Source organism: Canis aureus, chromosome 22, assembly GCF_053574225.1.
Source record: "Canis aureus isolate CA01 chromosome 22, VMU_Caureus_v.1.0, whole genome shotgun sequence".
NCBI classification, from domain to species: Eukaryota; Metazoa; Chordata; class Mammalia; order Carnivora; family Canidae; genus Canis; species Canis aureus.
The window spans coordinates 5,024,779-5,042,675 of NC_135632.1; the positions used below are offsets into that span (position 1 = coordinate 5,024,779).

The window sequence follows — 17,897 nt, forward strand, 5'->3', positions numbered from 1 at the left end:
TGACTAGGGCTTGGAAGCATGCCAGCAAAGGTTTCCTGATGACTACACGCTGACTACTTCAGATTATTGTTGGAAAGCTAGTGAGTGAGGCAGACAGGATGTAACACTAGAGATTAGTTTTATGAATTGGAATTTATCACTGACTTCAAATTATGTCTGGAAGAAAAGATACTGGGGCGGGGATTCAAGAAGGTACAGAATAGTTCATAGGACTTAAACCAAAATGCCTTTATTGATAAAATTCAGATATAACCATTCTGCAAAATCGGTTCTAGTTTTTCACAATTAAAAGCACTAAGTTAAATATTTTATACGAGATTTTTTTTTTTTTTTCCATCCGTGGCAGAGACGGGGAGTGCTTATGAGGTGTATGGAGCCATGTCAGGTTTGGGTGATACAAAAATAAGATACCGTTCCTTTCCTCAAAAAAACTTACAGAGAGAAAACTGGAAGAGTAAATAAAATCTAACAATAATAAGGCAATAAAGAATTCTTATGTGAAAGAATTGTTTAGCTCAGTTTTTGACACAAAGGGAATAGTCATTTCAAGATAAATATGTTAATATCTATAAAGCATCTGGAGTTTCTTTCCAGAAAAACCCCAAACAAATACAGAATTATCAAAGATGAAGTCAATCTCTATTTTTAGTTTCAATATAGCAAAAGGGAAGAGACCTAGATGGTACATGTTGGTCCATCCTAAAGTTGAAAAGGCAATTGTTATTGAGGATAGGATGCCAATGATCAGAATCCTGACTTGGTTAAATCTGTATCCTCCAAAGTTAAGACCATGAGGTATAGATAGAGAGGGCTCGATATGGGTTTGTTGAATGAATGAATTTCACTACTTTTTGGTGAGCCCAAGTTTTGAATGTGTTCAAAAAATATAACTGAAACAGGTTTTAAGAAATTCTAGCCCCATAGTCAAAATAATAGTACTTGGGCTACATTGAATTACAAAATAGTGTGAGGCAAGAAGCTTGCCCCCGGCAATTATTAATTCTCTGTATTGAGCAGGACAAGAAGATGGAAGTTCCCAACCCAGCCCATCAGTTGAATTTATTCTGCACCTCCTTGGTAGGCATAATGGAACTTTCTGAGACTCTCGGGCTTGTAGAAAGAAATTGCTTTAAAATATCCAGCATGAGCATTATTTACTCTCTGTAAAATGGAAATAGCAATCACGAAAGTCATAATAATAAAAACCATACCTAATATGATGATAGGTGTAATGTAATACAGTATATCATAGCATCCATCATAGACAACGGGACGATTAGACGCATAACGTTTTTAATGTTTTTTAACGTTGACCCCACAGTGTTGGAGACAACAATTGCTCAGTGTGTGTTTTATTGCTATTGTTATCCACACTTACTGGGAAGAACAATGGTATAAATAAGCCAAAACTATTTGGGATTAATTGTATACATTTTCATTCAGCAACAGGGTTTTGCTCCTCGAATTCAATCTGCCCTGCTTGGTTTTTCACGTGCACATTCATTCACAAATGTGTTCAATAGAAACCGTTCATTGAAACAAACATTTCGTGAGCTTAACCGATGCTGTCTTCCCTCATATTTGGAGGGCTGGACTGAACATTTAAAGATACCCTGTTCTCTGCCCTCGAGGAGATCACGGTCTACGAGGAGTCAGACCAACAGATCAGGGATCGAGGCAAGGGCCACGACATAGGTCTGCCCGGGTACAGTGAGGTGGAATGGCCAGTCCACAAGTCAGGGTTAAGGAAAGCTTTGCCTGGGCATAATTTTACAAAATCAGTAAAATTTAGCAAGGTAAGGGAGGTGGGAGCCAGAATCATCCCATGTAGAGGAAACATGGGAAAACATAACACTTTATAAACCAAACAAACAAACAAACAAGTCCTATTCATTTTCTTAGCTGGAACAAAGAATATACATTGGGTGTCTTATTTAGCTCCCTCAAATCAGATGCAGGGCCAGAGATTCGGGGCATGAGTGAGGAGACCCCAGGGAACACTGGGGGCGATGGGGTGGTTATGGGAAAGCAAGCTAGGGAAAGAGAGGCAGCCACTCAGTCTACCTTATCAAGCCTGTTCCCACTGTGGAAAAATAGAAATCAGCTACGCTGGGGATGTCTGGGAGTTATGCAAGACCCAGACCTGAGTTATGCAGAGGTGAGGTGCTCATTTATGCATCAACTTTTGATACTTACTGGTGGAGAATGGCTAGAGACAGACCTGAGGCAGCCAAAAGTGGGTCTCACTGCCATAGGAAGGCCCCAGGGGTGGGTGCGGGTTAGGGACATCAACAGTCCTTACTGTATTGGGTGTACCTGGAAGCCAGACTCTGAAAGGCAGGAGTGGATAACAGAGAGGATGTTATAAAACAGAACTTGAGCTTTATCCTTAACGTTCCAAGAACTTTAGAAATATTTTTTTTTAAGAGGTAAGAGAAATAGGCTGTTTTGTAAAGTCAACTCGAACTATCCTTTTGGAAGATGGATTTGAAGAGGCTACAGTAGGGCTAAGTGACTCTGATCTAGAAGCTGCTGTGGTCCTGACAAAAATCATGCTGGCCTGGGATGCCTGGGTAGCTCAACAGTTGAGCATCTGCCTTCAGCTCAGGGCCTGATCCTGGAGTCCCAGGATCGAGTCCCACGTCAGGCTCCCCATGGGGAGCCTGCTTCTCCCTCTGCCTGAGTCTCTGCCTCTCTCTGTGTGTCTCCCATGAATAAATAGGTAAAATCTGAAAGAAAGAAAGAAGAAAAGAAAGAAAGAAAGAAAGAAAGAAAGAAAGAAAGAAAGAAAGAAAGAAAGAAAGAAAGAAAGAAAGAAAGAAATGCTGGCCTGAGCTAAGGCAGTGGCAGGGGGAATGCAGACAGGCAGGCAGGCAGAGTAGAAAGAAATTTGGGTGGAAATAAGTACAAAGCTTGAATTCTGCCTTTACATGGAAAAAGGAGGAAAAAACGGGGGAGTCCAGGAGATTCCAGGTTTCTGTCTTGGAAAACTAGGTAGAAGGAAGAGCCTTTCACCCAGATTGAGAATTCCAAGAGGAGGAAACAGGTGAAGGAGTAATTGGTGAGATCAGATGTGGAAATTCCTTGTGTGCAGCAGACTGTATAAATCTAGGAATCAATAAACACTTCTGAGGTGGAGACCTAGCTTTGAGCATTCTCAGAATATACACGGTGATTGAAGCCACGTGTCTAAGAAGGTTCCAGGTTCCTGGAAGATACAACAGATAGGGTAGTAAGAGTTAGTAAGAGTCTAATGGGAGCAAGGCAGGTAAGCAATTGCAGGATGGAAGTATTGGCATAAAATGTCACAGGGAAGTTTTAAGTTTCCGAGGCAAGCTTGGGAAATCTCAATCTTTTGATCTCAAACCTGAAGGATGAGTTGATGTTTATTCGGTGGCTCAACAGGGGATGGAGCATTCCTGGCAGGACAACCTGTGCAAAGACAAGCAGAAAAGGAGAGATCATGGAATCTCTGATAAGTTAATATAAAACCAGGCTAATAGTTTGCTTCTCCATTACCTCTGAAGAAAGGAACTCCCCGAAAATGAGTATGAGTTCCCTGAATGCAGGAACTTTTTTTTTTTTTTTTAATCTCTGGTAGGTAGCACCTATTATGTGCTAAAAAAAAAAAAAAAAAAAAAAAAAAGTAGCTTGAAATGCTAGAGTCTATTCCAAGAAATAATCTAATGTAATATAATTTAACATAATTTTGAAGACACTTCTTGCCTACTCGAGTGGGAGAAAACCTTATAATCAGGTCATTTTATTTACTCAGTAGCCATCTAGTCCAATCGCTATATAAATTGCAAGCCTCCAGAACCATCCCCCAAGACAGGCCCCATATGAACACCCCACAAGCACCATTTACCAGATTGTCCTTAGTTAATGGAAGTAATAGTCCATTTCCACAGGCTCTTCTGATTAGAGAAGTTCTGTTATAAACATATTCTACCTCAATGAGCCCATTTACTGTTCATTTGGTGCCCTCGGCCTCTAGTAACTCCTCTGTTAATTCTCTAAAACCCAACATAGCACCAGACACAGAATACCAGGTGTATAAGTATTCATGGTTAACACTCAGGAATTGGTTGACTCCAGAATAAAATGAGGACGTTGCGTTCAGCATTCTAAAGCTTTATGGCTTTAGCATCGAACCCGCTGTTTTTGACGACATAGAAATCTTCCTCTACTCTTCTTGCAATGGTACTGCCATTTTGTTTTGGAGATCTACCCCTTGGCCACTGGATGGAGTTCTGGAGGTTGTCCCTAAGTCACGCACTCACCTCTGGCCAAGATAGGGACAGATGGCCATGCTAGGCCAAGCTCTACATATCCAGAGCCACTCTAGGACCTATCTGTTCCAAACAGTGGGTCTTTAGATTTATGAGTTACCTCTATAAAGTGCGGTAAATTTTGTTTTAGCCTCCCTCATTCAGAATTAGATCCTATTGTTCATAACCAAAGAATTCTAATCACTCGTAGCCTAAAATTCTATGAGACTTATCAGGAGGACAGGGAAGAGAGAGTAGGAAATGACAAAGAAGAGTAATGAGAGGCTTATTGAAATTTACTTTTTTTTCAAAATATGAGTCATATATTCTTAAATTATTAAGCGTAAGCCTAAGTGGTTTTAAAATTTGGTGAGTGTGATAACCATTTGGGGTACTTGTCTCAAGGTAGGTGTCCATGTCCTGCAACCAGAGGCTCTGATCCTGTTGGCCTGCGTAAGGCCTGGGAATCTGCATAATTGACACATATCTTCGATGATTCTTACATTACGCTTTGGGAAACACTGTGTTAAGCGTTACCCTATATGAAAAATGGGAGTTAATCAGATCTGGGAACACAGCAAAATCCTCCCTGCTCAGTTTTGCTAAATAGTCCCAAATTTCTAGTCACAATCATAAAATATTCTGGTTTTGCCAATGATGAGTGGTGGCCTTTGAAATAAAGAATAAAAATTCACGGGCAGCCCGGGTGGCTCAGTGGTTTAGTGTCACCTTCGGCCTAGGGGCCTGATCCTGGGGACCGGATCCCCCGGATCCCTGTAGGGAGCCTACTTTTCCCTCTGCCTGTGTCTCTGCCTCTCTCTCCCTCTGTGTGTCTCTCGTGAATAAATAAATAAAATCTTAAAAAAAAAAGAATAAAAATTCACTATTCTAGAGGACCCCTTCAAATGGAGACGGGGTGGTGCGAGGAACATGAGAGTGTTACTAGACCAATTCTACAGGCGGGATCACACAGCAGACTGTGTATGTTGCTAAGTAAGGTTATCTCTGGGGCCCACGTATAGTGCACACCATGTAATTTCCATAAACTTATTTAAAGAATTGAGGTTACTTTTCCAAAAACCAAGGTAACAGAAATAAAGGACCCCCTATGGCGCTACTTAAGCACTTTTAGACGACAAAAAAATTCCAGACACTCTCCTTTTAAATGTGGCTGATGCTTTTACAGATGTATCTTTACGTAAAAAGTGTAAGACAAATATGTTAGAGGAAACAGCAGGGCCTGGCTGTGTCTGTATGCAATGGTCACTTTGGGTTCAACTGCTATTTTGCTTAACAGTTTCTATGATATTTTATAATATTTATTTTATGATAATGATTCAGTTGTCCTGTTATTCCACAAATACCATGCAAAGCTGGCATGCTAGAAATGAAGTGTAGCAGTTTCAAATTTCTTTTAAATTTTAAACTCACTTTAACATGATTCAGCAATCTTATATTGAAAATCCACAATTTGCTCATTTTTTCCACTAATACGCTGGGAGGGATGGGGGAAAAAATGTATAAAGTAAAAGATAATATAATAGAGATAGAAAAAAACAAGAGGCTCAAAGTTAGCTTTTAAAAACCGGCACCTTGGTGGGGCAGTCGGTTAAGCATTTACCTTCAGCTCCAGTCATGGTCCCGGGGGTCCTGGGATCAAGCCCCCAAGTGGGGCTCCATGCTCGGCGGGGAGCCTGCTTCTCCCTCTCCCTCCTCTAATGCTGCCTTGCTCTCTGTCAAATAAATAAATAGAATCTTAGAAAAACAAACAAACAAACAAAAACTACTACAGGGAAGATTCTCAGCCTTTATAAAAAAATAAATAAATAAAAACTAGAGACCAGCAGCCCGTCAAGGCATCACAAGGGGGAACTGGAGCAAGCACCCAGTACTCCAGGAAGGCCCCTGGTAGGCCGAAGTGGACAGAAAACCTCTGGGTGCTCACTCCCTGCACCTGACACTCACAGGGTTTACAATAGGGGAAGAATATGCGTAAAAACTAGTGTCGGGGTCGATATTAGGAACTGGCCATGGGCTTGGAGAAATACTTGTCTCTGAAATACTTTTCAGCATCTATCCACAGGCTTCCGGATCCAAAAGTCCAAGAAAGAATATGGAAATACCCACAGAACTTTTTATTGCAACTTCCAGGTCAACAGCAACAACAGAAACCCTGTTGTGTCTCCTGTGGGTACATGTGCGGGTCACATCACACCACGTGAGTGTTGTAACTGGTACCAAACATCTACCAAACATCGCCTGTCTGCAGCAGAGGCAGGACTGGATTAAAGGGGAGTTATTTCTCCCCTAACCCTTCATTGCACTCCTTTGCCGTGGCCTTCGCTTCTCCCTCCCGGTAATGTTTGTGTATCTTTGCTGAGGATAATCCTCCCACTGTGGGGAGCAGGCTAAGTTCAGAGGCTTCCTTGATTAGTGCCAGGAAAATGCAGATATTCGATGCCATTCAACGTCACGCAACAACTGCTTATTGAATATCCACATGATACTCCGTGGGACACTGGGGAGGATGCAGAAGCTGCCTCCCGGGAGCGCTGCCCTCTCGGAGCTGGACGTCCTGTTAACAGGTGTGGATGGACATGAAGCAGTTGGAAGAGGAGGACCCCCAGGTGAAGCTTTGGGGGTGATGGTGCCGACAGGGGTGCTGTCCCTTAGCTACGAGCAGTCTGGTGTGCATTACACTTGTTTTTAATACCCAAGAGAGTGACATTGGGGACCCTCCTGAGAGAACCAGGATCTGCAGCGTAGAAACCCCCAAATTATGAGTTGACGGTCGTCTCTCTCAGTGCTAGGAGGGGCCCAGCTTACGGAAAGCAGACGTGGACAATAGAGGAAAGGAACCCCCTGTCTGTTAGAAAGTGCATCTGGGGGATCCACCTATTAAACAACAGTGATCTCTTCCTTTTGAGCCTGAAGCAACTGTAAATGAAAAGAATACATGGTTGGCCAATTCAAAATCTTGCCCAACCGGTGTCAACCATTAGAATTGTCAGCAATGAGTAATAACCTGAGAAATCAAATTTGAAGGAAAAAGTATAAAACGGAATTGAGTTCCAGGCAAGCAATTTTTTTTTTTTTTTTTTTTCCCCTTCAAGTCAGAGCTCAAGCAGCCTTCAGTCTCTTCTGGATTTTTGTCTTTTTTTTTTTTTTTTGCAAGGACTAAGGACAAGCAAAATGTTGTCACCTCCTTTTCCTCTGCTCAGAGTGATGGACTGACTAACGAGAGGTGAAAATCAGCTTGGCACTACCAGCAGAATGGTAAGTTTTCTATGAATTAATTTTATTCGTGGTGTGTGAGAGACATTTTGGCTCTGATATGAAATGTATTTTTTGAAGATTTTTTTTTATTTATTCATGAGGGACACACAAAGAGAGAGAGAGAGAGGCAGAGACACAGGCAGAGGGAGAAGCAGGCCCCATGCAGGGAGCCCGACATGGGACTCGATCCCGGGTCTCCAGGATCATACCCTGGGCCGAAGGTGGCGCTAAACCGCTGAGCCACCCGGGCCGCCCATGAAATATTATAGAGCTTTGGCATAGTTTTCGTGATGGAGGAGGCAATGGGTGATGGAGAACAGCTCTCTTAGGAGCTCATGGGGCAGCCTAAACTTTTGTAAGCCATAAGATGGACGATACTTGCTAAAGCCAGCAGAAAGGCTGTGGAAATTCACTTTATAAAAGGAGAGTGGCAAACATCTAAGGACTAATTAGCAGTCAAGATAACAGAACACTGTTTCTTGAAAAATAATCAGGAATTAAACCACCTAGAAGAGGAGTTGTAACAAGTTGATGAGGTAGGAGAACTGGTTGGAATAATAAGTTGGCTCGGTTTATAGAGTAAAATACTTCCTTCTACTCCATGCCATTTCGCACTCTAGGGGTCCTTCTCTGGGGTGTGTAAATAATACAGGTTTCCAGACAGCAGAGCTTCCTTGTCAAGCCTTTACCAAGCCGTTCAAAGCCGTGTTCTTCGCACCCGTCTTGCTCCAAGCACTACTCTAGTCCCTGAGGATACGATGGAATATATCTAGCTTCTAGAGTTCTCTGAGAGTTCCTTCCAGGAAAGATGCAGATCCAGGTGGTAGGTTTGCCTACACTTGCAGGAAATTTGAAATACCCGCTCAAAGACTTTTCACCATTCTTCCCTACTCTCCATCTTTTTTTTTTTTATTTATAATTTTTTAAAAAGATTTTATCCATTTATTGAGAGAGAGAGAGAGAGAGAGCACATGAGCAGCAGGGAGGGGCATAGGGAGAGTGAGAAGCAGACTCCCCCGGAGGAAGGAGCCCCATGCAGGGCTCATCCCAGGACCCCAGGATCATGACCTGAGCCCAAGGCAGACACTTAACCAACTGAGCCACCCAGGTGCCACCCCCCCCCCCACACACACACACTCCATCCTTAAATTACAGCCACTGCGCATGCACACACTTGTCCAGGAGCCTCTACTTCTTGTTCATCATGCCGTTTTGAGTTTTTGTTACGTATCCATGCAAAGCCCAGTGTGTAGCTGGAGGATGTAACAAAAAAGATGCAGCCCCGGACTGGAGAGCTCCAGCCCCGGTGGCTTCTGGGAAATCACATCATCTCTTCCATACCCTGTCAACTTCCTATATCAAGGTAAAATGCATCAAGAATGATGGCAGTGTCTCAGCTAACCTTTTTTTTTTTTTTTTTAATTAGCAAACTACGACCAGGCTTTTTCATAAAAGCTACCCTTACTCCTTGATTCATTCGATATGAAGAATGTCAGATCTAACAGAACAGAAGAAGGAGCAAAGTCATTTTACTTACCCTAACGTGCTTCCCAAACCCTGTCCTACCACGGCACACAGAAAAGTCACAATATTTGTATAGGGTAAAGGATGGGCCCCCCTCGTGGGGCTCTGATGCCTCAGGTCCCAGGAAGCCAGGATCTCAGTACGCCTGTGACCTTTCACGTGCATCATTTGAGAGGCTCTGATTTAAGAATTTAATTGTGAAGTGTTTTTTTTTTTTTTTTTTCATATTCAGAAAGAACTGAGGTGCTTTTCCTATACTCTCCCTCCACCCAACACTTCCAGCAGAACTAGGATAGGTTGTCAGATGAAAGGTTCACAATTTGAAATGACTAGTGGGATGAGTCTGTTTTTTTTTTTTTTTCTTTTTACTAATGGGACAGTGCCATAAATCTCCAGGTGAGGTGGCCAGAAAAATCGAGAAATACGGAGCAAGAATTTAGCAGCTCAATGCTTTTTGTTTTACAAGTGAAGAAATAAGGCACGGAGGCCACACAGGAGTGTTTTAGTGGAGGGATGTTATGAAATGAGGTGAAGGCAAGGCTCCAGAGCGTTTGATTGCAGCCTCTTTGCTCCATAGCAGTGGTTCTCAAGGGTGCTCCCCAGATGGGCAGCATCGGCATCACCTGAGACCTTGTTAGAGGTGCCACTGGTCAGGCCCCACCCCAGACCTAATGGGTCAGAAACCCCATGGCTGCGGCCCCATAGGCTGCTTGCACGAGCTCTCTAGGTGGTCCTGATGCACACAGAAGTGTGAGAACCCCTGCACTGCCACGTGGCTCTGTCCTAGATGGCTGGCTTGGACCCACACTATACCTGTGGGGTCAGGAAGCCAAGCTCCAAGCTGGAGCGTTGCTGGTAAGCAGAGTGCAGGCTCACTCTGACAGGGGCGATGGGCTTTTGGATTCAATGGTAGAAGTAGAGGGTTAATAGTAGGAGAGAGAGACGGCGGGTTCAGGGTCGAAGAGGGAGCTCCAGCTCTCTAACTGCCACCAGGCCTTTGATGGCGCAGGCCCTGCTGCCACCTGAACTCCTTCAGGAGAAGTGCCAGCTCTGTGTATCTGGAACCTGAAAGAAGAAGACGGTTTTACTCTCCATAATCACCCTTTGTGGCTTCTTGGGCAAAATGTAGTTATTTCAAAAATGACAAACCTGTCTAGATTTAGTTTTTATAACACATAGAAGATTAAGAGGAAGGGGCGCCTGGGTGGCTCCGTCGGTTAAGCGTCTGCCTTTGGCTCAGGTCATGATCCTGGGGTCAAGGGATCGAGTCCCGCATCCAGCTCCCTGCTGAGCAGGGGGTCTGCTTCTCCCTCTGCCTCTGCCTGCTGCTCCCTGCACATTCTCTCTCTCTCATAGATAAATATAATCTTTAAAAAAAAGATTAAGAGGAAGAGGGGGAAAGGAGTATTTCTTAGAGGTGAGGCAAGGTTGAGTTTGCACATTTTACATCCTCACTGTTAAATTCCTTCACCCTTAAGAACGCTCAAGTGTTTTTCCATGTGACTCACTCCCCAAATTTCTATTCCTTAGATGTGGGTCTTACATTGTGTGGATCAGGGATATCAAATAACCAAGATATATTTTTAAAAATGCACAGCTTGTTTTTTAGTCTCGGAATAATTCTGCCGTAAGGAGCTGACCAAGTCAAAAATCCCCTTTCCATGATTGAAAACTCACGTTAAGCTCAGCAATATCAGTAGCATTAAAATACTTCTGTGCTCTATCCTCAGGATATCCATGAATAATAAAAGCTACACCCAACACTGTTGTCATTAGTTAAGATCTTATAAGCTGCTCCTTGAAGAGGAAGACACTACATTTCACTCATTTTACTGTACCCTCCTCTATCTTTTCCAGAGATGTGGACTCATACTCCTGGATGTGGCCTTTTAAACTCTTTATCAAATATTCACTCAATAAATGTCAACTCCCATAAGAGGATGCAACTCTCTCAGCCCCTGAAACCATAAAATACAAGATAATTATCAGGACCACGTACTCGATTTGTCAGACAAGGTTCCATTTAGCGCCCACATTTGGAGCCACGTCAGGGGCAGAGGTTGTGGGTACAGAGAATATTTTGTTAGGAGACGCAGTGAAATAAAAAGACCTTATAGCAGGAAGTTTATTATTACTTAAGAATGTTTGCTCTAGTCTTTGTGGCTTTCCTTTGCAAAAGTGTAGGTTGTTTTTAGTTGTTGAGGGTATGAATCGAACCCAGTATTTCAAGCTCCCAAAGCGGTGGGAAAGAATGCTACTCACTAGGACTTCAGGCCCAACACAACAGCCCAGGGCTCCAGTCTACACGGGGCTCACCTGAAAGCTTCAGGGTACCAGGTGGTGCCGCTACGTTTGCTGAGACAGTCGTCAAGTCTTCTAAGCCCACCAACAAACTCAACATTCATAAAATTTCCCACGAAAAGCAGAGAGTGTCGTCAAGTGTATTGAAAGTTAACCAGCACTGATACCAAAAAAAAAAAAAAGAAAAAGAAAAGAAAAAAGGAAAAAAAAAAAGGTACTGCTCTCATTTCCTGCTCTCAAGCCTAAGTAGGGAGAGATTGAGAAAGGGGGCTGTTTTATTTAACGAAATAATTAGCACTTTGAGAACTGACCCAGCTTTCATGGCTGAAAGAAAAGCTTTGATGGTGTGAGCAAAGGAAAATTCTGCAAGTATCTAATTCTCTAATGCACCGTGGTGACCACTGGATAACTTAATCTCTCCGCTCTAATGAAGTCCCAGTACGAGAGGCCAGGTTTCTGGCCACTTGATGACTAGCAATTCAGATTCATTGGTATCACCACTGAGTTCATTGCAACCTCCCAACCCAAGCCCTAGAATCAAGTTATGGTGTTATGATCGGACAATGTATGGGAAAAGAAAACACATTTTTATTTTATTTTATTTTATTTTATTTATTTATTTATTTATTTATTTATTTATTTATTTATTAAGATTTTGTTTATTTATTCATGAGAGACACAGAGAGAGCGAGAGGCCACGGGAGAAGCAGGCTCCATGCAGGGAGCCCGACGTGGGACTCAATCCTGGGTCTCCAGGATCACACCCTCGGCTGAAGGCAGGCACTAACCCACCAGGCCACCCAGGGATCCCCTTTATTTTTTAAAGATTTTATTTATTTACTTGAGGAAGACAGAGAGCAGAAGAGGTCAAGGGAGTGAGCACAAGCAGGAGGAGCATCAGAGGGAGAGGGAAAAGCGGGCTCCCCACTGAGCAGGACCCGAGGATCATGATCTGAGCTGAGGGCAGACCCCTAACTGACTGAGTCACCCAGCCAAGAAAATGCATTTTTAATGAGTGCTTTTCCGTCACAACTCTTTTTTTTTTTTTTTTTAAGATTTTATTTATTTATTCATGAGAGAGAGAGAGGCAGAGACACAGGCAGAGGAAGAAGCAGGCTCCATGCAGGAGCCTGATGTGGGACTTGATCCCCAACCCTGGGATCAGGCCCTGAGTCAAAGGCAGATGCACAACCACTAAGCCACCCAGGCGTCCCCCGTCACAACTCTTTCCGAAGTCTCTGATACAAACATTTTATGAGAAGAAGCAGACTCTTCCTCACAGGCAGCGGACTCTTCCATCTATAATATTATGTGCCTCCTCATTCTTGAACCTGTGCTTCCTCCTCTGTATTTTCTACAGGCCCTTGGAAAAATGATGAAATACTTAACTAATGATTCTAAAGCTCTTTGTCTTGGTTCTGTCATTTTTAGGAAAAGTGGGCAAGAAAGGGGAGTCCATATTTGGCGTGAACTTACTACGTGTCAAACACAGAGTTGTGGAAGTTTTAAAATAATTCTTGAGGTAGTCGTTACTTGCACTTATTCTACAAGGGAGGAGATGGAGGCTCAGAGACACTTCGCAAATAGTCCTACAGATACGATGCGACAAAAATGGTGTTTGCATCTTGCTGCGTGTAACTCCAAAGCTCATGCTCTTCGTAAACTAAGGAAAATACTGTTCCTGGAATGTTTATTAATGTTAATTACAGTTACACTTCTATAAAAAAATAATTTGATTTAATGACTAATATTTTCAAAGCACTGTGGCATACATCATCCCATTTCAAGACAGCTGGTAGACTGGGGCGGGGGGCGTTTAGAGGGGGAGTTGTGAGGATTAGTAATCATGTGCAATACATAATATCAGCGTAAAACAAGTGCTTAGTAGCTATGATTTATTATCATTATTGTTATTATCATTATTAATCCTCCCGGCTGGCTTTAGAAGTTGTATAAGCACAACCATTTCCGCTCCCTCTTGATAGACTTTCTCCACCAAGACTAAGCCCTTTCAACATGCTTCGCAAGCAAAAATCATGGTTCAATTTTTATTTACAAGGCATGTACGTCCAGGAATTTCAGAACCCCCGTATTCAACTTCAGTTTGTTTGCAACGCTGGCAGGCAGGGGATGGAAGGGAAGTAAGTGTGAGACAGGCTTACGAGCTTTGCCAGCCAAGTCAGAATGGGAACTTACGCCTCCGGGTTCCAAACCTGAGTGGCCTTTTTCGTTGCACCTAAGGGATACAGAAGGATGTTCCTTCTTGCAGGCTTCACTATCTCCTTCCTACAAGGGGTGGTGAAGAGCCCCCCTTTGGTTGCTCGCCTCCCCCAGGAGAGCCAGCCCCAGGCTGTGCGGAGCTTGCCTGCTTGTGGTGGGGAGGGCAGTTATCACCAGGACTGGAGAGAGGGTTGGGGTTTGCCTCTTGGGTGCATTCCTGCTCTGCGGATAGTAGGCAGCGAAGTGCAAGAAGTGCTCGGTATCAGTGACTCACAGCGAGACAGGAAATCTCAGGCAGGTCCACCCTTCCTTCCTGCCCTCCCGACCAGCTGGGTTGCAGAACCACAGGCCGCAGCCAGCCTGGGGCCTCGGCGAGAAGGGCTGGGGAGGGCGGAGACCGGGCCCCGCAGTGGGTGCCCCTGATGGATCCCAGAGGTGGGGCCCTGGCACCCCCGCTGCAGGGAAGGCCTGCTCTCTCCACCCCCCAGGCTGCTGTTTCCTTTTTTTTTTTTAAATAAAGATTTTATTTATTTACTGATGAGAGACACAGAGAGAGAGAGAGAGTAAGAGGCAGACACAAGCAGAGGGAGAAGCAGGCCCCATGCAGGGAGCCTGAGGTGGGACTCGATCCCGGGTCTCCAGGATCAGGCCCTGGGTGAAGGCCGGGCTGCCCAAGCTGCTGTTTGTTGGGATGCCCTGCGTCTCCTTGTGCGCCCTTGCCTCTGTATTGTTTTCAAAGATAAAAAACAAGAGTTTGGCACGGTTCACCTGAGTGGGTTTCATGTACCCCGTGTTTCAAAAACTCGTGACAGGGGTTCCTGGGTGGCTCAGCCTCGGACTCTTGATCTCCTCTCAGGTCAGGATCTCAGGGTCCGGATCCCAAGGTCACAGAGGTGGAGCCCCAGGCCCTGCTCCCCTTGCTCAGTGGGGAGTGTGTTTGAGATCCTTTCTCTCCCTCTCCGGCCGCCCCTCCCCCTCTAAAATAAATCAACAAATCTTTAAAATAAATGCATAAATACATAAAGAAATACCATAAATAAAGGCAGAAAGTGACATTCATCATCGTTACAAGCAATCTCCACGACGGCAAAATAGCAGAATGTGTCTCTCCAGCCAAATCAAATGTACACGCATTTACGGTAGATTTTTGAACCCCGTGTAAAAGTCTTGCAATAAAGTCACACCGTGTCTCGCCTCACGAGGGCCACCAATAATCATGATGAGGATTGGGACAGGCCAGCAGCTGACGCCCGGCACGGCTCTGAGCACCTGATTCCTTTAGAGTCATCTTAGGCTCACAACCACCCTTTGAGATAAGCATTTTCGTTATTCCCGACTTACAGACGAGGTGACTGTCACAGTCGATGAAAACCCCTCCCTGTCTCCCAAAATTATAAATAAATAAATAATAAAATAAATAATAATAAAAAAATAATAAATAAAACTCACACCTACGATATCATAAGTGAACGAAAACTATCACGATGTTGCACACAAAACTGCTGCTTCACAACCGTGATTTGTTGTAAGAGGCCAATGGATAAATGACAACAAAATGATACTCTACATGTTTCCCATATTTGGCCACGTTCAGGAATCTATTTCCAACTCATTCATTAAGCCGTTAAAAAAAAAATATCCTCCCAAAAGTCCAATGTCAAAACTCTGCAATGAGTCGTTACAGCAGAGCAAATTTGTCCGTTATCTTTTTCAAGACCACTTCCCTCTTTTCCTGTGGGGCAGCAATGTCAGAAAGTGCCAGAAGTATTTCATTGCCATGTGTCCATGAAGAAGCTAGATCTCGGGTTGGAAAAAACAACAACAACAACAACAACAACAAAAACATTTATTGGGATGTGGGTATATACCTAAAACCTCTCAGTTTACCTCCTTTTATATTCCTACTCTGTCCAAGCTCAGTTCACTCCCTGTCCTCCAGCCACACCAAAGTCTGCTTCTCCCTCTCCCTCTGCCCCTCTCCCCTGCTCTTGTTCTCTCTTTCTCTCTCAAATAAATAAAATATTAAAAAAAAAAAAAAGGAAAAGAACAAGGGAAGGAAGGGAAGGAAGGAAAGGAGGAGGAGGGGAGAGGGCAGGAGGGAAGCACCTACATACCAGTTAGCGTTATGCAGTCCTATGACGTCAGGTGACAGGGTGGTCACTTATATCAGGTGTCAGGGATGCAGCCAGCTAGGCTGAGCTCTGAATGACAAGAAGGAGCCAGTCAGGCAGAGATGGACACTAAGCTCCAGAGCAAGCCTGGGCTCCCAAGATGCTGCAAGGAGCCAGCAGGACTGAGGCGTAGTCAGAGAGAAAGGCAGCCACCAGAGCCACTGGCTTTGTGTGACCAGTCAGTAGTTTAAAGTGAAAATTTAAAGCCGAGAGTTTATTTGATCTAATGCATTTTAATAGATCCTTGTGGCTGTTGAGAGCACATTAGATTTTAGGGAGTCAAGTGTAGAAGCAGGAAGACCAGGGAGGATACGGGTGCATGAGTCGAAGCAGTTCTCTCTCCCCTTTCTTGGAGCTCACACCACGTTTTGTAAATACTCCATGTTACATGTACTTTAAAAATGAATGAATATTTTTTTCTTTTCTACTTAGTGCAATTTTTAAAGATTTTATTAATTCATGAGAGACACAGAGAGAGAGAGAGAGAGAGAGAGAGAGGCAGAGACGTAGGCAGAGGGAGAAGCAGGCTCCATGCAGGGAGCCCGATGCATGACTCGATCCCGGGTCTCCAGGATCACGCCCTGGGCTGAAGGCAGACGCTCAACCACTGAGCCCCCCGGCCTCCCTTCTCTTCTACATAGACAGTAAGATCCCTGAAAGCACGGACGAACCGTCACTACACAAAAATAATAAATTAAAGAATAAGTTAATGAAACAAGGTATGACCAGAATGCAAAGCAGATTATTTACGTTCACTGCAGAAGAGAAAGGATGAATCCTATTCAAGGGCAGAAGAAAGAAAAAGCATGTCACCCAAACGGGAGTGTCCTACTGCATCAGAACGTTAGGGCCTGGTGTTCTTTAACATGGTGGGATCCTAAAACAAGGTGGCCTAAGTCTGATGGAGAACAAATCCAGTCGGCTTCCCCTTCTGGTGTTTCAGTGTCAGATAAAGGCTGTGTTTAGACTCCGAGTTCTGGGTCAAGATGAAACTCAATGAATCTATTGAGAAATTATTTATCTCTGCTGGACTATTAAATAAGAAGCAAACAAAAGTGTCCCGTTACTTTTGGATTGTTCAAATTACAGCAAAACCCTAACACTGAAGAAAAGTGCTGACATTCTTCATGTCTCTTCTTGGAGCTATAAAGAGATCAATCGTGAGGAAGAGTGAAGTTGGTTTGGTTGGCTTTTTTAGATTTTATTTATTTATTCATGAGAGACACAGAGGCCGAGACACAGGCAGAGGGAGAAGCAGGCTCCCTGCGGGGACCCCGATGCGGGACTCGATCCCAGGACCGTGGGGTCATGCCCTGAGCCAAAGGTAGACAGACGGTCAACCACTGAGCCACCCAGGCGCCCCTGAAGTTTGTTTTTAATGTTATTCCCTTCTTCCTTTTTTGTACATCACCGTCCTCAAGAGCTCCTCTGCCTCTATCCATTCTGCCTGTATCCTCAGGTTGCAAAAATATAATCAGGGCCTTTTGCCCTCTTTCTCCTACTGTTTCACCCCCTTCCACAACCACCTCAACTAATATATATATTATATGTGTGTGTGTGACTATACATAACTATAATATATGACTATATATGCAGTACGATATACAACTATATATAATATATATTAGCCGTTGCTTCATAGAGAAACAGCACAAAGCTTAGTGACTTGAAACAACGACCATTTCTGTCCCAATTCTATCTATAAATGATCTGGCTAGTTCTTCCACACTAAGCCAGTTCATCTGGGGCTCAGTGAGGAGAAAAGGCCTCCCTCTATGCCCGAGGCTCTGGGGCTACAGCAAAAACAGCCGGGATGCCAAAGGCCTTTCTTCACAAGGGGTCTCATCCTCAAGAGGCTGGTTTGCATGGTAGCAGGAGGCAGACCCTGATGGCAGTACTTTTCAGTCCTCTGCACCTGGTTTTCCTTTAAAAAAAAAAATATATATATATATATATATATGATTTATTTATTTATTTATTTATTATTTATTTATTTATTTATTTATTTATTTATTTATTTGAGAGAGAGCGAGCAGCGGCAGAAGCACAAGCTGAGGGTGAGGGAGAGGCAGATGGAGGGGGAGAAACAGACTCCCCACTATGCAGAGAGCCCATCATGGGACTCAATCCCAGG

The 17,897-nt window shown here is 43.8% G+C and overlaps 1 long non-coding RNA gene across 1 annotated transcript in view; it reads right to left on the reverse strand.

The window, feature by feature from the left end:
* Positions 1-203: 203 nt before the first annotated feature.
* Positions 204-17,897, reverse strand: part of LOC144293677 (uncharacterized) — a 29,512-nt gene continuing 11,818 nt past the window's right edge. The window contains exons 2-4 of the long non-coding RNA XR_013360910.1: positions 5,893-6,004; positions 3,368-3,432; positions 204-3,208 (exon numbers count right to left, since the gene is read on the reverse strand). This is a non-coding gene — a long non-coding RNA (uncharacterized LOC144293677). The remainder of the gene's footprint in view (positions 3,209-3,367; positions 3,433-5,892; positions 6,005-17,897) is intronic.